At 37.3% G+C, this 22,637-nt stretch overlaps 1 protein-coding gene across 1 annotated transcript in view; it reads right to left on the reverse strand.

Annotated features, from left to right (window-relative positions):
* The window catches only part of NCOA3 (nuclear receptor coactivator 3), a 56,844-nt gene that overhangs the window by 26,261 nt on the left and 7,946 nt on the right, over positions 1-22,637 (reverse strand). Inside the window, exon 3 of the mRNA XM_066561905.1 lies at positions 4,929-5,004. The gene's annotated coding sequence lies outside the window, so the exon portion shown is untranslated. The remainder of the gene's footprint in view (positions 1-4,928; positions 5,005-22,637) is intronic.

Genomic DNA, 22,637 nt, shown 5'->3' on the forward strand with positions numbered 1-22,637 from the left:
ACAAACCTGCCAGATTAGATATATATGACACTCATCTCCCCTCACTCCCAAGAGAAAAAAGGAGCACAGACACAGATGAGAGAAGAAAGCCATGTGAGGTCCTGTTATGCTAGGATCAACAACACACTGAGGGAGGAAAAAAATTTAATGGATCGATGCTATGTATCTAGTTGGAGTATTTTAGAACACAACTAGAACTATAAAAAGATGTTCAAAATTGGTTTTGGTCTTCTAACCACAATGAAACAAAACAGATCTAGGCAGTTAGAAATTAAGTACTATTTTATCCTTCTTACAGAAATTTCCAAATTAAGTGTAAATTTCATTTACTGCATTCTAGTTCAGACTGCAGTTCTTTACCCTGTACAGCAGTGGCAATAAATGGTGCTAAATACTTAGTTAATAGAGTTAGACTTGTCAGTTAGAGAGAACCTTTTTGCATAACATAACCCAAGCATTAAGAAATCTTTCACTGAAAAAGTTCTTTGTCTCCACAAGCAAAAACTACCATTATGACAATTGTTAAAAGAAACTGGACTAGGATGACCAAATTCCTAGGAGTCAGTGATAACATATCACAAGGACAAGGAACTGATAGAACTAAATGAAGTTTATATTAAGGTATAAGAGGCTGGTGGCCAACTGGTTCAAGAAGCTCTGCAGAACAGAATATGAGCACCCTGTTGAACAAGAAGTTAGTTAAACACAAGTCAGCAGTGTATACTAGCAGCAAAGACAACCAACCCCTCAAAGGGTACCAAATCAGCTAACTGCTGCCAGGACAAGCTATCTAAGGAAAAAAAAAAAAGAAAAGAAGCATGTGTATTACTTTTGAGAAGTGTGTGAGTGCACGGTAATACTTTTTGAATTACTTGACTGACTGAATTTTTGCTTATTGGCTTCTTGTCAGTGGTGGGGGATATCTGCTGTAGTTTTTCCTAAAGTCTAAACTGAAAGGACAAAGACACACAAGAACAGATTTGCATGAAGCAGCATGGAGGTTTTTAATTCTACACATCGAGAATTTAAAAGAACATTCTTCCTACAGCAGTACAAAATTTTGAAAGCTAGACAGGACAAAGGACTGGATTGCTCTAGCACATGTAAAAAGGCCCAGAAATAAAATGGCATCTTTTTAAAGTAAAAATTCTCTTTGCAGCTAATAAAATGTTACAATGCTTAACATAAAATTCTATCATAACCAATCTTCATGCCAATCGATATATATTACAAAAGGAAGGATAACATGTTTTTAAAATGACAACAGAATTAAACCCAATAATCAAACATAATCTTCCATTTGAAATAAACAATTACAAAAGATGCCTAACTCTGTACTATGGGCATGAACTGTACAGATAAGAACTTGGTCTTACACATAAATACTTGCTAGAGAAACAGGATGAATAAGACAAACCCAACAGAGAGATGGAAGAGCAAGTCTGAAGACCTTTCTCCATTTATATATTCCTCCAGGGCAAAAAAATCCCAAACACATCCGTGGTGGCCTACTTTACATAAAGTTCAAGAAAAATACACTGTTAGGCCACTAGATGCCAGTACAGAACTGGACTGCAGGGATCGTCTTTCCTTCAATTAGCGTCATTCAGCTGAATGAAAAACTACTCATTTGAACAAGTAAGCAGCTGAAAAAAAGAGATTATAAAAACAGTTATGATCATGCAAAAAGCAGTTGATTATCTGAAGCTGGTACTCAGCACTACATATGACTCAAGGTCTTATGTTCACAGACCTCACAGCTGAAGCTGCATCTTCAGGCATGCTGTAGGTGACACCTGCACACACTTCCAGGATTGCTGCTTCCCTCCCTCCCCAACTACATTTACAGGCTGAGTACAGTAAGAGCTGGCGGTTTAAGAGCTAATGTGGAAAAAGAAAGGAAGAGCTTAAAACGTAAGTCTTAAGGCTAACTCAGGAAGGATGTGGACAAAGCTAGTATGTCTGAATCCAAGAGTAAATTCTGTTTAAGAGAAGGAAGCATTTGAAACACATTAAGCAGTTGAAAATTTGAACTAGGATAGACATTTCACTATAACATAATTTTGAAGGTTACATGGTTGTTTTAAATGATTTAAAATAGAAATGTCATTTCTGGTTTAATATCTACTTGTAGTGAGAGATAACTCACAACGTAATTAAATAGAAAACCAAAAATTACTACAATTTGTCTAAGAAACATGATAAATATAGGAACTTGGACAAGGAAGAAAAAAATCAGTAATTTGCATAGACTGTTTTCCTACTCTTACACCCAAGTAACTGGTGGTAGTTTGCTCAGGCCTGAAGCTGCAGAGTTGCTGCACATGCATTTTCCTTTCGCTAAGAATATCATTACAAGCTGAGCAGGCAGGTCATGCCTAGAACAACTCTGTAACTGTTTAGCTAAGGAAATTACAGAAGCTGCTTCCCAATACAGATGGATTTACAGTACAAATTCTTAACAGTAAAACTAATTTCCCAGCTACAGGAAGTATTTGCAAAAGAAGCAATTTCTTTCATTATTAACTCCTCAGTGAGTTAATGAAAGAAATCACCAGTTTTGAAAGTACCAGGTGTTCTATTTCTTCATTGAAGCTGAACCTGTAATTTCTAATGGGCTAAAAAGTTTTTCCAAAAGGAAGGCTATTTTGGGGGTTTGGGGAGTTTTCCTGAAGTTAATTATTTCAAAACACAGCTCTGAAACACAGGTTTCAAAAGTTGAAACCTTTATGCATTTTTACTACTAAAAGCAAAAAAAAACCACCAACCAACCAACCAACCAACCAACCAACCAACCAACCAACCAACCAACCAAAAACACAGGCATCTTTGTAAACTTACTTTTTGAGATAAGAGGCGACAACACTATTTCTGGCTTATGAACCACTAATGCTGGCTAAAAAGACTTCTCTGCTAGTGATACCACACAATATTATCTACCTAAATGAAGTATTTTTTAAAGAAAAGAATTAGAGTGAAATTCTGTTACTTGCATGATTAATAAAATTAAAATAAATCTAAAAGCTAGCTTAATTTGACTGAATAGCTCAGTTACTACATAAAACTGGGCAAATGCAAGAAATTCTATTAAATTTTAGATCAGTATAAATTACCCAAAACAAAGTCTTCAAAGCAAGGCACTGTTTAATTCCATTGATTGTAGCAATAATGAACCACTCCATCATAATGCTCCTAATCCCACCAGTGGAGTGGAACCGAAGGCAGCAATATTTGGAGCAAAAGTTCCAAACTTTCATGATTATTTGCAACATCTTAAATTTTCCTACATTCTTCTGAATTCAAGAAAACAGAAAATAACAAAGATATTCTTGCTCATCAGTAACTCTGGTGAAAAAAAACCACCAGTCCTTATTATTAAGGTGTTCATGCCTACACCCTATGCTATGTACCATACACTTTTCATATGTCTATTAACTTCTCAGTGAAAAGCATAAATGAGTTGTTAAAAAGGTACTGGGTTTTGCACATGGCAGATAAAATAGTTCCAGTAATTACTAATCCATCTATTGCAAAAGCGTATGGTACAGCCTTCCAAACAAAACCATAGATTTTAAAGAAAACATGAGTGTTTATGAGTAGCAGTGTCCAACCTGCCACAGCTTCAGTATTTTGACAGGGTAAAATCCATTGTCTTCTAAAATTCCACCCTGGAATAACAAGAAAACGATGCACATGCCAACAATACAGTATGTTTGCAATGGGGAAAGTTCCTTCGGCCATTTCCTACAGCGCGTTCAAGCCAAAATGACACTGAAATTACTAAGCACAGTAAGCAGAAAGTTTTCAGTTTGATGCAACTATTTCTTCCCTCATCGTACTCAACTCACCCCCACAGAATTTAGAAAGCTACTAACTTAATATCCCTTAGATTGCTTTCTGCTACCTTGTCTTTCAATGTGCTCATTTCCTCGTCCAGCTCAAGCATGATTCCCTTGTGCCACCGCTCTCAGGAGCTGGTAGATGAAAGATCTATCCAGCAAACAGGACATGGCAAGTGAGAAGGTTTTGTCCTAGCAGGGGCCCAAAAATACCAACAATTACATGCTTCAGATTTAGTTTTTCTATCTGTTTCACTGAAACAGTTGACTACCCTCCAAAATGCACAACTATACAATACTAATTTAAAACATATCCTAAATATTTTCTTAAATAACGTTTTTTTTTGCATGAAAACATTTTAAATATTTCATTGATCCTACGAAACCACCAAGTTTTTCCTATAGTAGGTATGTATACTTCTGGTATTTTGCATCCTTGGAAGCTCTTCTGTCTGAGCTGATTTCTTGTTTGAGAAATTGACTAAGCAGAATTTAGCATTACTCAAAATAAGCCAGTTACAAAGAATTAAACCAAACAAGTTCATTTCGATGAATCATGAGCATGCCCTGGAATTTTATACAATGGTAAAATATTAAATAGAATCCTCCCTCCTAAAAAACAAGATATAAGTCACACATTTTTGCAAGATGCAGATTGCAATATTGAAATTTTGATAAAACTAGAGGATATTCCATTCTGCAACTGTGTATACTTAGTTCAAATTTGTTATTTCAACATTTTATCTCCCTCAAATACACATTAAAAAGTATCAAAAGTATTGAAACTTCTGATTCAAAATATTCTTGATATTATGCAGAGATTCTTTTGCTCTAAGACTGACCACAGAAACAACTGATGTTTCCACTTACATAGACAGGAATCCACAAGAATATAAGCAGCAATTTCACTTTCTGGCAGTGGTGCAGTAAGGTTTTTGGTTTGGGTTGGGTTATTTTCTTCTTTCTTCCCTCCTTTTCTTTTTTTTAAGTACATGCTTCTTTTTTTTAAGTACATGCTTCTCATATACTAAACTGTAGTTTTAAAAATGTTCAGGTATATATAGTCCAAATATGAGATCAGTCACTTACTAGTCCTTAGCAAACATTCAAGCACTGCATATTTTTCAGAGGACGTTCAGAATCAGAATTCATTTTAAGTCACATCCTGGAAAACAAAAATAACATATGATATGTAACTTCATGTAACTGTCATCTCTGCTATACATTGAACAGTAGACCATTCAACTCTTGTCCCTATGCTAAACCCACATGCTCCTCTTCTAAATACAGAGGCATTAGCCAACAGCTTAACATCTTAAATTTTAAAAATATTTTATTTTAACACTGTGGTCTGTTCCACTTCACATGAATTAGTTTATGTTATTAGGGTGCTTATATCAAAGCACAGCCATGCGCTAAGTGCTTGGCATTTGGGGCTGTGCACTCAGCTTCCCCATCGGATCTCACATCAGTACAACTTTCAACATGTGAGCATACAATTTCCTGTCTAAAGCCTGCTCAACCAAAACCCGAGCGTGCTCAAACAAAAATATCATTCAGCATGTTTTGATCTCAATGGGCTCAACATACTGACCTTTGACTAATTTACCCACTCTCAGGATGAGCTACAAAGATAACCAATTCACACCATGTAGAACCTTAGCATCCAACACATCCTGGCTACCAAATCAAAGTTTACATACGGTAGGTTTTTTGATCAAATTTGTAAAAGACATAAAAAAAGATCATTACATTACAGTCCAGATGAGATGGCTAAGTGACAAGTCTTATTGTTACCTGTGGCACAGACAACAACAATATGACAGACACCTAAAGACAGAACACACTACAATGTGTGCAGGTTAAAAATATACCTATATATAATGTGCCAGATATGGTGAACACAATAGTTACTTTTTAAAATAAGACATAAAAAGGGTAGCACTTGCTTAACCTTCCTTAAATGTTTCAGAGATAATTACTGTGCCTTTTTAAAAAAAGAACCCAAATACAATACACTTTAAATTAGAGTGCATAAGACCAACATACTTTTAAACCTCTGAGGAAGGAGCAAATGCAGCAGATAAAAATGCCACTGAACCTTTACTACAGCTTTGTGAATCTGAAAGTGCAATGAAAAAAACACTCATTTACACTGAGTAAATAAAAAGGTTTTCATGTAACTAGTTTATACTAAGAAGTCTTTCATTACCTTTTAAGATGAAAAGCACCTATACCTATATTATGAAGCAAACAGGAAATTATATTTGTTGTACTGATACATCACTTATCCAGTGGAGTGCTTATCCAGCACTTCCCCCACCAGTAGAGTAACTAATAAAATACTATTCCAAAACACATTTGATCACTCTCCACTCTTTTTCCCTCTCACATTCCAAAATGGCATTTACTAGGTAGTAAATGATTCAGAGACTTCACTGAATCAGGACTTTCAGTTAAAAAAAAGTGCCATCTCTAATGCTAGTGAAACGCACCTTGTTGCAACATGTTAAATATTCTTAATTTCATGCACATTCATTTTATATTATACATTCTATCTTAGGGAGACTGATTTTTCAGACCTTGCCAGGTTTCATTTACCAATTCCCCTGCAGTGCTTATGTTTAGTAAACACCATGCACTCTTGGGCTATTTCTCAGACATGACAATTAACTTGAACCTTTTTCACTTTGCATGTATTAATACGGCAGGACACTTCTAGTTAAGAGACGGTCAGAGGTGGAAGATGCTTGGAGTTCATTTCCTGTTCCTCTGATAAATAATGCATGTGGATCTATTTTTGGAATGTCATTACTTGTTAATTTGTTTCCTACGCATCCCGGTTTGCGAGTTAGAGCAACAGAAAAAGGACCATGTTAACAGCAAACAAAACACATGACAGAAAAGCAGGTCCCCTGTAATATTGAAATTAAAATACATAAAATTAAAAGTATTTATTTAAAATTAGTTATTCCTAATACTCCTAATTGTTTTAACAGTGCAGGTGAACACACCTGCCTTTAATCTCCAGGACAGCAGAAATTCATCTTTAAAACTCAACTGCACACTTACATTTCACACTAAAACCGCACACTCCTTTGGTGATATTTTTATGTCAACCGTCTTCTGCCATATTTTGCCATAGATTTCCAGTATATACAAATACCAGCAGCTAAAACTTCCATTCATTCAAGTAGAATAATTTAAAAATAATTTGTGACCTAAATTTCATTTTGTATAGCCTATGCCAATTTGCCTGAGAAAGGAATCAAAGGAGGAATGGTCATTAGAGTTTCATGCGAGAAAAGAATCCAGAAAAGTGTACACATCTGTGACATCTCAATATGAACAGAGACAATAGAGGCCTTTTACAGCTATACTGGAGAGTGTGGGGGGTGAAGGCTTGCAAGTCTTTTTTGTTTGTAACACGAAGATGTGAATAATTTTGTAAAATGCAGTCAGGAAACCTCATGTGGTATTACTAAATTAGTCTCTTTCTTGTTGGATCTCTCCGCTGATTTCAATTTTTAGATGAATCAGGCAGGAGTCATGAAACAAACTCAGACACAGAAACAGGAAAAGAAAACATGAATAGACTTTCCCTCATTAAACAGACATACACTGCACGAGACATATATTCTAACACTTCTAGCACATTACAATGTGGTATTCATTTCTTCATTTGTTCATTTCTTCACATCACATTTCTTCATTTCTTTATTTCTTCACATCACATCATTTGTAGCTCCAGTTCAAGCTATTAAAGCCAGGTATCTCATCAAACAGTTTTAACAGGAAAAGAAAAAGGAAGGCAGCAAATTAATCAGTTACTGCTTGTGCACACAAATCAAAGGAATTGTGAAAGATGGTATAATTGTCATTTGAGGTTAGTTGTGTTTAACAAAACAACATGCAGCTTAGAAGTAGTATGGAATATTAATCTACACATCTCTAGATATATGTGAGGACATCACCACACATCCCCTCAAGACAGAAAAGTGATTACACAGGTCCTCTTATGACTGTATCGCAATAACAACAGAGAGAGAGAGAGAGAGAGGGAGAAATTATGCTGCCTCTCAAGTGAATCCTGGATAATAGCTCTTACACCTACATAGCCTTTGGAACAGAGAACAAAAACATCAAAAAATACCTACATGGCTCTACGGCTCTATGAGAAAGTTAAAGGGGATGCCACGGGGAAAAGGTTAGCATTTAAGAAGTGGAAAGCTTGTTTACATGGGAAGAACTGAAAATGAATTGAAACAGGAAGTACAGGACTAAAAAAAGAGAAGACTGCACCTTGCACTTAACTACAGGTGATTATAAAGAGATGCTTAAGTAGCACATCATTAACAGGAAGCCAGCAAGGGAGACAGTGGACAAAGGCATAAACTGGATACTCAGTGAGAATAAAGCTGTAGCTGTGAAAATTTCTTCATGTTGGCCTTCACCTTTGTTAATCCAAAACAACACAGAAAATGCACTGAATCCATTCTGCCTCTTAGGAGCGTTCGAGATTAACTAAGGTTTAAAACCCTGCTGGTTCCTAACGGGAGCAAAGAAATCCCATCTTTAACCTTGAATTTTTAACAAAGTGGTCCAGCAAACTCTGAATTCCAGACTGGCTTCAGACACTAATTTATCTTTTGACTTTGGCAATTTGGATATTAGTTAAAGAAGAAAGAAAATTATTTCCTAATATAAATAAAGAAGAATGAAAATGATTTCTTATGTCATTTGAAGTGTCTTCCAGGTTGAAAGGTTTAGTATGAATACTAGTAAATATAAGTATGACATTTTTATTAAACATATTAGTAAGGAGAAAAAAATGTATCTTTCACCATTGATCAGTAGTTAAAATTATGATGATCATAATCATATTCATCCATTCCAGTTTTAAGGTCCCTTCAGTCTTGAGTTACTTGGCAGCCAACATTTGTGATCTGTTCACCTCAACACTGAGTTACTGAAGTAACAGGAAACTGTAAGTCTAAAAGATCAGCAAGCTATGTGGACTGACAGAAAATCTGAAAAACATGAAAATAATAATTTCTTCCAGACATTTTTCTCTTCAAGAGAACTATTAGACAAGAATAATTACATTCAGTGCTTTTAACATTCCAAAACAATCTCATAATTCTTTATGACATCTAAAGCAAGGAGGACAAGTTTTTTTATTATTCGGCCAATGAACATGAACTGTTTAACCACAATACCAAAATGGCTTCCAGAAAAATTGGTCATCCCTGGAAGGAAAATGTATCTTCTCTCTGACATGCATTTTCATTTACCTAAAGAAAAGCTTTAGCATTTATTCGACTAAGGAACTGCATTTTAACTATATTTAATTTTATGATTTCTAGGAAATGTATGCTTCCAAGAGTATATTGCATATTTAATATAATCCCATATTATATTAGTATTCCCATATACTGAAAGTCTGAAGCCCACTAAAACATTTAAGAGTTAAAAAGTATTTTTGATCTTTAAACATTACTCTTACATTTTTACATTATAGTGCTAGTTTACAAAATGCTTATATATTGTGACTAAATTTGAGAAATGAAAATCATTATGGGTGTATTCTCGTCATAGGAAGAGTATTGACACACCACTGTGCTAACCCTAACCCTAACATCTCTAGAACAAAATGGTAAAAGCAACAAGACAGGCTGAACATGTGTACACATGTTAAGCTCTGAAAGCTGCTTAAAAATGCAAGATTGAGTAAAGTTCATGTGAACGTTTGTATACATGCAGAGTTTTAATAGCTGCTTGAAAATGTAAGAATGAGTAAAGTTCATGTTAGCCTTGATAAATATCAGCTGTCAGGCACTGCCAACCAATATGCAGTATGTTTTCCACGAGCAAGAGCCCAGTAAAATGCAATTTTTACTTTACTGGCTGAATAGAATGCATTATACAAGGCAACATTTACCCAAGGTCAAAAGTTTACTGTTTTCAAATTTTAACTTCCAAAGTAGGATATTTTTACACAAATATCATGACACTGAAATTAATGGAACATTCCTAAAAATCTTTCATCAAGTTACATAGAATCCTCTAATATACACTTTCTACCAGAATGGACATAGTCAACTTCAAAGCAAGTCAAATGCAACCTGAAAGAAAAAAATGTTGTTGTTATATCCACTTTCAATTCTGTATTTTTTCAGGACAGAGAAAACTTAGCACTAGAAAAAAAAAATTAGATAAACATCACTTATTTTCCAATTCTCTATCACGTCACAGCTCTGAGGTTTATTAAAGAATGTCTTCAGTTGTCTGGCATAGTGCTAGAAATGAAAATATATTTCAGTAGTATTATCCATAATGAAAAATACTTGCCCTGTTTTTTCACAGCATCATCAACAAAAGACTGCTATAGCATATGGAGCCAACAAGACTGAAGACATACTGGTTTTGCTAGCATATAATTTTTGCTCTGAATTGATTTATATTTGTCAGAACTGTAATTTCTCTGGACATTCCCTATTTGTACCTTGAGAACAAAAACTGCCTACTTTAAGGGCGAGAGCATTAGTACTGCAAGTACCATTGGCCCGTGCTTTTCATTTACTTATCTTGAAGAAAACCATGCCTTTCCAGCTGCCATCTGATTGGAGAGAGCGAAAAATGGGCATTGTGCCATGACATAGCATGAGGAATTTTTGATACCACAAACTGTAAAGTTGAGGAGTCCTTCTCTCGTCTAAGCCTTCAGCAGACTATTGTAAGCACAACTACATACCACAAACGAACGGATGCAACAGTTATGGACCATTTCATCCAATTCTTTTTTCTTTTCTTGTATCAGTTCAGTAATACTGTCTCTCTGCTATTTATAGTTCATTTACTGCTTTGATAAATTACCTGATACATTATATTGATTATCACAAGCACTATATATATATATGTGTATATATATATATACACACACACACACACTCAAGAAACATCAAAAGGAAAGTTTAGAGGAATCAGTTTAAAACTGTGCTGGAAACAAAGCACACTCTTCTAAAAAGACAGCAGAGTAAATATCCTGGTCTGGTACTTCAGCAGAAATCAGTAGGCAAAGCTACTGTTTACTGTCCCTATGGCCTGAGAGATCAAAAAAACTGAGCCTGTAACAGAAGCTAGGAACAACCTGATTATCAGGACACATCAACGCACCCTAGCCCACACACATTTACATAGATAATGCAACCTACAGAGTTATAAATGCATAAAGTCCTTTCAGCTATAGCAGCCAACCCTCATTTTTATCACATTTTTCAATGAAGTGAAGGTGGAACACAACTTGCAGCAGGAGGTCTGCTTCACCAAGATCACACCACTTTTCTATCAGAACTTTTCCTTCTACAAACTGGTTTGTACATTAAAGGAGAAAAAAAAAATTTCTCAGATCGTGATTCCTGAAAAACAAGACTGTGTATATGGGAAATCATATGTCTACAGCTTAAAATTTTCTGTGTATTCATGTTGCATCCTGATGATATCACAGGAGAACTCAGAAAAATTATTATATTGGCAGAGGAGGTACAAAAATGAATAGATTTTTTTTTTAATGTCTTTCAGTAAGTTGTTGCTATAAACATGCTCTTTAAAAAAGCATTTAAAATCCAGAAACCCAAGCCATTACTGCTGCAGAAGACCAAGTGTGCACTCATCACTGAAAAGCTGCAACAAGGATGTGGACAGGACAGCTTTGAGACAAACCTATTGAAGAAGAAGCCAAGAAAAAGCCACTTATTGCATCCCACAATTAACCATCACACTGCAGGTAGTAAGTTTCACTACCAACTGAAATGGATATAAAAGCAGAAAAGACAGACACAATGGTAATGTTTTAAAACCAAACAAAAATCTGAGGTTCAACTACTACACGTCTACTCTTTTCCAGCATCATTTATGCCAGCATGACAGTGAGGATCTGATCTAGGGGAAACTGCCAAGCTTTAATAAACCAGCAGACATTTGAAGCACACGATAGTAGTTCTGATGAGTTTCGGAACATATAATAGTTTTCCAAACTGAGAAGCTGTGCTCTAGTATCTCCTCTAAATCACCTTTCCATTCTTTTGTTTAGAAGAAAGCAGAAAGAAAACTGCTTTCTAGATAGAAAGCTGCTTACTCTAGACAGGGAAAAAATAGATGAAAACACCATGCCAGGAACTTCTCTTTACATTTCTCATTCATCGTGTGGAAACCTTGGTGGGGGAGAAAATTCTAATAGAGCAGCTCCAAAGCAGCTGGCAAGACCCTATTTTGGAATATGAGGAGATAAAACCAACATGAAGATCTTCTCTGAATAAACACATAGAATAAAGCAGTAGAGAACGCCAACACATATTTTCAGTTTGTGACTGCTCATTTAATGCTTTTTGGTTACAAAATGTCTTCACAGCATCCGTGACACCCTTCTTTTCAGCCATATTCATTACATGAAATGGTTACACTAGTGATTTTTCATTATCAGCAGTTAGCTCTCAATAATGACCTTCAAAAACACTCTCCCCAGCGGGGTCCTTTGAAGTTATAGGATTTATAGGGCTAAAGAAATTTGTGCTTCTGTAGCTTCAGTATCAGCGTTACTTTTTTTGCCAGTTTCCCACCCTTCTGCTGGCATCTGCAGCAACAATTTTAGAGTTCGCGGATTTTTACCACTAAAAGGCATGTACACATAATGTTATCACAATGCAACCACGCAAGTGTTCAAGAGAAGTCAGAACACATTAAATTATGCTTCAGAAATAGAGATCAGAATTGATTCCTAATTTGTGACAGTTGTTATTCACTCTCCTTTAGAAGAGCATTTATTCCATTTTACTGTGATAGGCAACACGATGTGCAGCTCCACTGCAGCTCCACTGTGAAGGCAGGAGAACTGCCATGAAACAGACAATGAGAATCAGACAGGACGTGCACAGGCACAGGAAGGAGAGAACATCGAATTACAGGGAGTGGGGAAAAAGAAACTGTGTAATAGCTGCTGCTTAGGTGCACTAGCTGGAATAAACAGGGAGGCCACAAACGACAATGTCAGGGCATGTTTCTTTTGCAATTGCAAGGAGAATTGCACACATGAGGGTGCAGACGATCTGCTATTAATCATTTAATATTCATCGTTCCCTCGAGGTTGCTGGCAATGCTTCTGGAGACTCCCTCAATTCCCAGAAAAAGCTGCATTAAGAACAAAGCAGCACTACAAGAACAGCTCACACGGAACCACCACCATTCTGTCCTACTCTACTAACACTGCTGTAAAGTAAACACTTCTTAACCACTAAACTGCTTACAGAACTCAATTTTTAAAGAGTCCAAATCACAGCAGTTGTGGGTACCTCCCCAGCCTAATCTCTAATAAGGAAAATGAACACGCTATATAAATCCGATGAAACTATTTGCAAGAACAAGACAAGAGAGATGTGGAAACAACAGACTGAAGCAGTCAGGCATCAGGTTTCTTTGTTGAGAAAGAGTTTTGAATGTTATCTCTAGGTAAGGTGCTGAGTGACTCCTTGATTAAGTGGCACTTAACATTCAGTATATTTAATGTTCCAGCAAGAACAGGCGGCCATACCTTCGCCTATGAGCTAGTGAGGGAGGAAATGGAAACTGATGCAGTAATCAAATCAGCGATTCTTTTGTCAGCGACAAGACATACATTTAAGGGGAAAGAAATGTGAAATCACTAAATGTCGTGTTCATACTTCATCGAAAATGTAATGCTGCTATAACTTGTCTGATTTGGCAAAGCTACAAAGGGGAAGGTGAATTTTCTCGGCCACAGATATTTCAGGTTTGTGATAAAATCTGCAGAGTATGAAAATGACACACACGTTAATTAGGTCCAGAATTTGCTGGAGTCACACCCTAAATAAAAATTCCTAGCATTGGCTACTCTAGGCCTCCGACACTTCACAATTTGGCAGTGAAGTTCAGCTGACACTTCTTGTCTCTCAGACTGAGGTGTTGGAGGCTTTCTTGTTTAAGGGAGATGCAGAATAGAAAAGGAGCTAAATAAATATGTATTCAATTCACAGACATATGAACTAAGTTGTAATATTGAGATATTCCAAAGTAGGATTTCAGTAAGGAGACACCACTTCAATCTTTTAAAAAATTCAATAGTGTTTATTAAGCTCGCTGAAACCATCGTACCGGGTGACTCATCCTCCCTTTCCCACTTTCTAATTAGCCCCGATGGCCAGCATCAGTTTGTAGGTTGCTTGTAGTTGGGTTGTTTTTTCTTCAACCATACAGAAACATGTTGGAAAATGAAAAAGACCCCAAACTGATTCCTACAAAACCCCAAACTGATTCCTACTTGTGTAGCGATGGGACTTTCAGAAGATAGCTGGTAGTAGCCTTTAAGGCAAATTCCAGCCTTGCCGTTAGCGGCACACAAGCAAACCACTCGCTTGTTCTTGTCCTCCCCCTCCCCTCAGGGAGACTGCATGCAGCACAGCATGATCACAGAGAAAAAAAAACACAGGAAAAAGGGGGAAGCGGGGCGGGGGGGAAGAAGCCCTCAGCTCTTGGCAAGGGGAAGGCGTTCCACAAGAACTGCTACAGGGTCAAAAGTTTACTGTGGTTTCAATTTCACCTTTTTGCAACCAATGAGCGTGCGGCGGCTCCAGACAGAACCGCGGGCGGCAGCGGCCCTTAACTCCTTGCGGCCCGGCCCGCCCCCGTCAGGGAGCGGACAGTTAGGGAGAAGGGCCTCTCCTCCCTTTCGCCTCCCTTCGAACGAGCAGCAGAACGCCCAGCAGCCTCCTCCGGACTGAGAATTGCTTTCAGCATGGAAATAAAAGGAAAGGGGAGTCGTCCGAAGCAGTATAGCAGCGAGGCAGAAGTTGAGACTTGCGGAAGTAGGGTCCCTTTCTCCCGCTTTAGCTGAAAATCATGGCAGTAAGCAAAGGGCTAGACACTAGGCATTATCAAAGCATCACAGCCCCGGAGGTGTTACAGCTACGAGCCGCCTGTTTGTGCCAGCAAACAGGAACGACCTTGAGAAAGGGGAGGGAGAGCACCAACACAAAACTGTCAGAAAAGATTCTGAATGCGCAGTCCAGAGCTGCAGTAATTTACTTTGCTTCACGACAAACGAGAAATCCACGGTACTGTGGGCATAAGGCTGGGCAGCCCAAGAAGTACTGCTGCCCAATCCTCACAGTACATGTCATAGTAGCCTGCTTCTAGATGTTGACTACAAAACAGGACATCATCTACTTCACGAAGGATGGGCATATAAGTCATGGCTCTTGGCTACAAAACCCCTCAGGTCTTCAAAATCTTGCAAAGGAGAACAAACAAAAGCAAAAGAAAACAAAAAACTTTACAAAAAAAGTAAAAGATGCTCTGGGCATGAGATTTGTAATAGATTGTCTGGGTTTAGCACTGAAAAAGAAAGATGCATATTCACTCATGTTATTACAGAACTAGAGCACAAACACAAAACAGGCTTCTTGTTCCACTGTATCATCACTAACAAAGCAGTTTTCACCCCAGGAACTACAGACCCGGATGAATCGGTCCATGGAGGGGTACCACAAAACCTGTGCTGCCACCAGGTTTTTCTCTGGGAGATTGGTGAAAATGTTGATGACGGCAAATCTGAATGACAAGATCTATAATTGTGTTTTTGCATTTGAACTTGAAAAAAAATCAAATGTCCAGCTACACTTGAACAACAGATTTATCACCCCTTTATTGGTCTCGCAAAGAACGAGGACTAAAGCTCCTGTGAAGATGTTCAGTTCAGTGCAGCAACAGACACCATAATACAAGACAGCATGAAGGGAGTTTGTAAAGCATGTAGTTCAGGCAAATTCTTTAGCATCGTAACCTAAGAGTATGATTCAATACAGCAGAAATGCATAGGCTTCCTTAGAGATTTTAGCAGCTCTGATTTGATACCAAGTAGAATGGCAAGTCATCGCACACATTTGCAGAGTAAAACACATTTGGAACTAACCATTCCAAAACAGGAGGCAGTCAAATTGGGAAACATTTGGAGGCATGTATTTTGGCATAGTCTGATCTCCAACACGGTGCAGAAAGGTTGACAAGAATCTGAATATACTGTGAAGAGGTAAAATGAGTAAATATGCCATCGACATACAGAAAAGGTTTATGGTAATGATGCTGGTGAAAATACAACTCAGTTTTCCAAACCCTGAAGCCAAGGTAGATTGTTTAAGATAATGCACATGACAACCTAAGGTGGAAAAAAACATTAGTCAGTTGGCAGCTATTACTAATTTTCCATCAACATGCAGTTTCAAAATCATTAAATTATCTTACCCAGAACATTAAATAGGCCTTCAGTGCACTTTGTAAGGGTGAAAGATACTCTGGTCTCAGACCTCTATACAGGTCCAGAAAAGGGATGAAGACTCTTACAAAACAGCTATGCCAGCTGAAAACATTGCCAGACAAACTTAAGTAAATCATACTTTTGCAAATCATACTTCTGCGACTCAATTGACAAAACAGTTCTAGGCAATAAGATAATCACGTGAAGCCTCTTAAAACCTGCTTCAGGTATAGTCAGCCACTCCAGAGCAGCCAAAGAAAACCAATTTCCAGCTGGTGGACAAGGTCAAACAGTGATTTCTTGAACTGACACAGGTAGATTACTTTCTTAATCTATGCAAATAGGCACAGCAGCAGCTGAATGCAGCTACTATGAGGTTAAGTGCAATGCCTTGCGAGATGCTAATAAAAGATGCAGGAAGAGATTAAAACACAAAGTCAGAAAGTTGAAGCCATCATAAGATCTTAGGTGACTGAGTTCATGCCCTACTACCAAGCTTTCCTACTGTAGTTCAAAAATGGAAAGACACCACAGAAAATGCTATCAAATAATGCTGTATTTTCACATCATAGCTAGATTAGGACACAGTTTTGCCAATACTAATTTAAGACTTACTTACTTTTATTAAAAGCTCTCAATACATTGTTCTCCGTAAAAAGTGCAGTTTGGTTTTGTTGTTTTGCCTTCTCCGAATACCACAGAATTTTAGAGAAATTCTTTTACAGTAAGGTATCATAAATGAATGCCCTTTTTGTACGATGGCCTCATTTTAGAAGAAAATGGATACTATAAAATTTTATATCAAGTCAGCATGTTACCAAGAAGTTTTTCTGTGTTTTCTGAATTTGATTAATACAAGTCAAGGTCACTTCCTGAAAGAAGGATGCCTACTACTGCAGCTGCAAGCAAACTAGACTCAAAAGCTGGGGGATGGGGAGACAATATTGGCAACTGCTAGCACTGTCTCCAAAAATATACCAATTACTAAAGTCAAGTAAAATTTGCAATTTTTTACTACATCACTACATAAGTAACCCAATAACTGAAGTCTGAGTCTGTTTAATTACTGTTCCAAGCAAACAAGATTCACAATGATGCACCACCGAACCTGCACAAAATTACTAATTCTGAGAACCCTTTACTAAGCTCTATACAATTTCCTTAAAAATATATCTTTTAGTTTTATTTTTTCTTTTCTTTCTTTGTTTTATCATGCAGTTCATGAAGCTAGTAAGAGAGACTGTCCTTGAATTAACGGCATGTCTCATTCTTACTGAGACTGCACCGCTCCACCCAATCTACACTGTCCTATTCTGAAGTCTTTTAGGAAAAACACATTTTGGGAAAGCATGCAAGCTCTTTACAGAAGTCTACATTTTTCCAGTTTCTGAAGACTGTACCTAACTTACAGAAACAATTTAAAGTAAACCGTGTTCACCTGTAAAGTGTAAAAATGTTTTAAGCCCTGTAAAGATATTTTAAAATAGGTTGTTTTTAAAATGTGCCACATTTGCATTATGCATGAGGCCAATCAGATGTAGTTTGCCCTTCCCTGTTAAAACTAACAGGTCATGAAAATAAGACTCTATCAAACAGAAAAAGTATTATTTTTGCTTTTTCTACAATCTGTAGCACCACATTGGTGGAAGGAATCTATTGCTGAAAAACATTTAAAACCATACATCAACAGACATTTCCACAAGGACATCTGGGGACACACGGACACATACACACACTCACCCTCAACTTAATATACTTCATCTTTAATAAAACAGCCTCGATACACCCAGCATTGCAACAGATGTTTCATCTGTTGATTGAGACCGAAATTAGGATGATCTACTGAATGAAACTTAGATTTGACATATTGGTGCAGTAAAAAGAAAGGAACCTTGCTAATTTTGGGTGGGCATCTTTGCCTAAAATAGAAAAATAAACTACAGCATATCAGTGCCTGTGCAGGCACAACTACATCTGTGGTTAAGGATGCCTAACATTTTCCATCACGGCAGCCTGTCCTAATTCTTTAATGCCTGTCTCTGACAGACACCTCAGAACTACTTTTTGGTTCGGAAGTTTGAAAAATGAGCAGACTTCTGTTGAACAAAGTGTAACCTTTTATTCAGTCCAAGAAATTAAAGCTTTGGAAGAGAAACGGGTCGAATGTCTAAACAAACGGAACTTAATCTTGCTGCTCCAATGAAGATATCTGTATAGCTGGCAAGTGCCTTATTTAAAGTACTCTAACATGCTTAGTTTTGTTTTAAACCAGTGGCCAAGATCCTCATGTATTTTATCTAACCAAGTTAGCTTTGTTGCTGCACAGCTTCTCCGTGCTGACCCAACAGAACATGCTTTATCACTATATTACCAAGACCAAGAGCAACTTCTCTGCAAACGTGCCAGCTATAAAGCAGTTAAAGTGCCTGGCAGCACAGTAGCTAGTGAACAGGGACATTTTTCTAGGTTATACTGCCTCACCCATAGACAGCATCCACAAAGCATGAGGCAGCAGCAGGATCAAGGGCTTAGCAAAGGCCACCTTTACCTCCCTCCTAATTCAAGATTTCATTTGAAACAGTAGCTGGAGGTCTCATCCAACAGTGCTGGAAACCCACTTTGCTGCCCCTCCAGCAAGTAACCCGTGTAGAAGGCACACTCAGTTTAGCAACCAAGGCAGCGCCCTGCTTGATGACTACCTTGCTGGCAAACAGAGTAGAAATTTCAATATGGCACATTATACTATTTTTTCCACAGGCTTTTTAAAGACATACAGAAACTTACACTGAAAATACTAAGGATGTGAGGTCATTCAAAAAACTTCAAATAGTATTGTCAGCTCCACCTCTCAAGATTTTTTTAATCCTTGTTGCACATTCTTAATTTAAGCAGATTCCTGAAACAGTGCATTGCACAGATGATGCAACAGACAAATAAGGCTATTAGTAGTCTTTCCTGTGACCTGACGGGGGCCAGTCCCACACAAAGTCTCATGAGCAGTAACACAGCAATCACTTCCAATTTACCACACAGTAATAGATAATCATCTCATAAATCCAGATCGGAAGTCTGTCGAGGACCTGTACGTTAACTTGGCCTTTGCCCAGAATGGGTACTTAGAGAGCTCCAGTGACATTCAAATCAGAACACACAGGCTTTTCCCAATGGAGAGTAAACAACAGTGATACATACTGTCTTGATTATGACAGATCACAACGAATATATTTACACCCATCAATAAGGGTGGGCCCATGAGCATGAAAGAAATGTACTCCATAAATCACATCGCCTTGCTGTTGGCACATTTTGCTAGTCAGCAGATGCAGTACTTATGAACATTTATTCATGTGTTTGCACGAGAAGTAAGTTACAGAAATAATGTCAGCAAATATATTATTTTACACCAGAAACATGACATTTAAAAAAATGTAGATTCATATTCTGAAAAAGTGTTTGAGTGCTGTGGGCAGAAGGTAGGGGGGAAGGCATCTATCCATTACAGGGTCTCATACTGTGTGAGTCTACTCAGACCCACACAAACTGGCTTTAAGGGCAGTTAAATGCCTGGTGTCTTAAGAATGCTTTTGAGGCTCCTACTTAGTATTTTCTTCTGTCATGCTACTAAAATAGATTCTTTTAAAAATTTATTGAAAAACACACATCCTCTTTGTTTTTAAAATTAGATCTTGGTATTTGCTGATCTAATAATAATGAAAGGCCTGTTAATGAAGTTAACGAGTCTTCGGCAAAACTAGACTCAGATTTGAGAGTACAAGATCAGAAACTACTAAAACCAAAATAAGCTACTGAAGAAAGGAAATCAAAATTTCACATTTTCCATGCATAGTATCAGTGCTTATATATGATTAATTTAATTGAAAGGAATAAGTACAGCTAATTAATACAAAGGCGCCAGTTCTAAACCCCAGTTTGTCCTTGAAATATGGAAATGTTTCAAGCTCAATGCTGTAATTACAATCTGATTAAGTCTGAGTATATGCAGGTACACTTCATTTGGCTGCAAGAGGTATTTAGTTCAACAAAAATGCCTACCATTCAATATTTGAAGCAAAATCAGTTGTCTACCCATGTTATACCAACAGATCTGAGCATTCCAATAATTAGGATCCCCTTTCCTCTATTTCTTTATCATATTCCGTACCATATTTCCTTCACAGTGAATAGAGCTCAGTAGATACAATACCTTCGGTGAAATAGCAAAATAACGACAGAAGAGAATCCCCCCTAAATCAGGTTAATTAATCTTTCCACAATACAGTCAGGTTATCACAGAGCATCTGCTACAATTTACTGCTCAAAACAAAGCTGTAGTGATATTGTGCATGCCTCTGGTCAAATAGAATCTTAGATTTACGGGCTCAATTATTTAAAAATTAAGCAAGGTGGAGTAATAAAAAGGAAAAAGCCCAAAGGTTGGTATCTTTGCTTAATACTACATAAAGCAGTGTAGTACCACCCAGAGAGGTATTAGAAATTGGAGAGTCACAGAGTCTCCTCCATGGCGTACAAGAAAAGGGCAATAGGCAAGCTTTACTACCTGCAACAAGTTAAGTTTCCGTTTACAAACAGTGATTGAACACCGGAACCACTTTCAGATAGCCTACGGAATCCCTATCCTGAGAGATTTTTTTATGCTTGACTGAACAAAACCTTGACAGACCAACACTGACTTTGCTCATGGTATTTGGATTGATGCTAGCATAATTGTGCGACGAGTTTCAGTAAAACACCGTCATCGGGGAATTACATACTACGGCCCAGAGATAAACTGGGATGTAGTATATAAGACACTGAGATAAACCATAATAACAATGGGCAGCTAGGATAGAAAAGTAACATTACAATTGGTCCTACTTTATTTAATTTTAAGATATATTACCACATTCTTTTTGGTTCTGATTTAAAAGGTATGTTTTGTTAATATCATGCATGCTTTAGATTTTGCATACACACATCAATAGTCCCATCTTTACTGGACACAGGGTATGTTAATCCTGACCACAACATTCATTCCTATCATTTTTCCTGCCCATTTATGAGAAAAAAATGTCATGCTTTTAAGTAAGCCTCTCAGTGCCCTCTGGATTTTTCTTTTTTGGTCCAAACTTTTCTATTCTTTACAAGGAATTTCCATTGCATAAAAACCTTATGCTTCTAGTTTTTCTAATATTCTATTAAAGAAGCAGTATCTTTACTTCCACTAAAAAGCCATTTTTCAACACATCTCACATAAAGCTCCCAAGGACTCCTCAGGCAGGCAGAAAATCAGTCTTACTCATGAAAGTTTTTATACAAATGGCACTTCTCAAACAGAAATGTTTATCCACAGAACTCTCCAAAATGACGCTATCAACATTAGCATAGAAATTCGAAGCAATTTTATGAAGATTAGCAACCATTCTGGAAGTTAGTACAAGATGTCTACGACTACCAAAACCAGATGGGATGATATCCTTCCTCTTCAAGTGCCAAAAGCATTTATAATGTTTTCAGATCCAGTTCCTTCCTTGTTTACAGATAAATGGCTAAGCAATTGTACAGTTTCACATCATCAGGAAGCAAACTTTATGTACTCTTCTATAGTGCACTAGTGGAAATGCCAGGACAGACCTGTAAATTTCTTTTATTATTATTACTTTTTCCTTACATTTCCTTGCATTTTTTTTTTAGTTCCCATACAAGGCGACCGACTGAATAGTATCTAACATTCAACAAAACTGAGCTGGAGAGTCACTGTTTGATCTTTAAAGTTAATATTCAGCCATGTCTGCGCTGAAAAGTTGTCATATTAGCATCTGATAAGCAAATAAAACATAGTAACTAACTGAGGAGCACATGGTCATGCATTTATGTCATGCAGTTGCAGAAGATCGGCTATGAAGCGTGATGGAGGCAATGTGTTTTCTGATCGGTAAATGCCACACTACATTCGTCCAGCGAATGACCCTCCTCTACAGTACATCCCACACAGCGTGGGAAGTTATGTTTAGGTTCACTGCAGTCAGAAGTTTATATTCTTGGGCAGCGTCAAAATTATAGGATAAAGGTTACTAGTAATTGTCTCTGGGCATAGAATAGCTTCTCTTTTCAAAGTCCAGTAAGTATTTTTTAATGTACCTAACAGTCCACTGAAAGTTCAAAAAGCTACAAAGCCTTACTCGTATAGACGAGGCCTCTAAGTAACAGTGTACAAACACTAACAGGATAATCACAGCACACCATGGAGGGAACACAAGAGAAGAGCATACAAAACTTAAGCCTGATATCATTAATCCTCTTTAAGAATAAAACTTACGTGATCTTTTTTTCATCAAAAGTAGATTTATGACAGGCAATATGGTCAGACAAGTGCCTGCATCCAGTCAGGACCAAAAGTTATTTATCTACCTTACGTGACTCTTACTTGTCTTCACCTTATACTATTTACCCCAGTGTATCATCTGTCTGCAAAA

This window comes from Molothrus aeneus, chromosome 17 (genome assembly GCF_037042795.1).
Source record: "Molothrus aeneus isolate 106 chromosome 17, BPBGC_Maene_1.0, whole genome shotgun sequence".
NCBI classification, from domain to species: Eukaryota; Metazoa; Chordata; class Aves; order Passeriformes; family Icteridae; genus Molothrus; species Molothrus aeneus.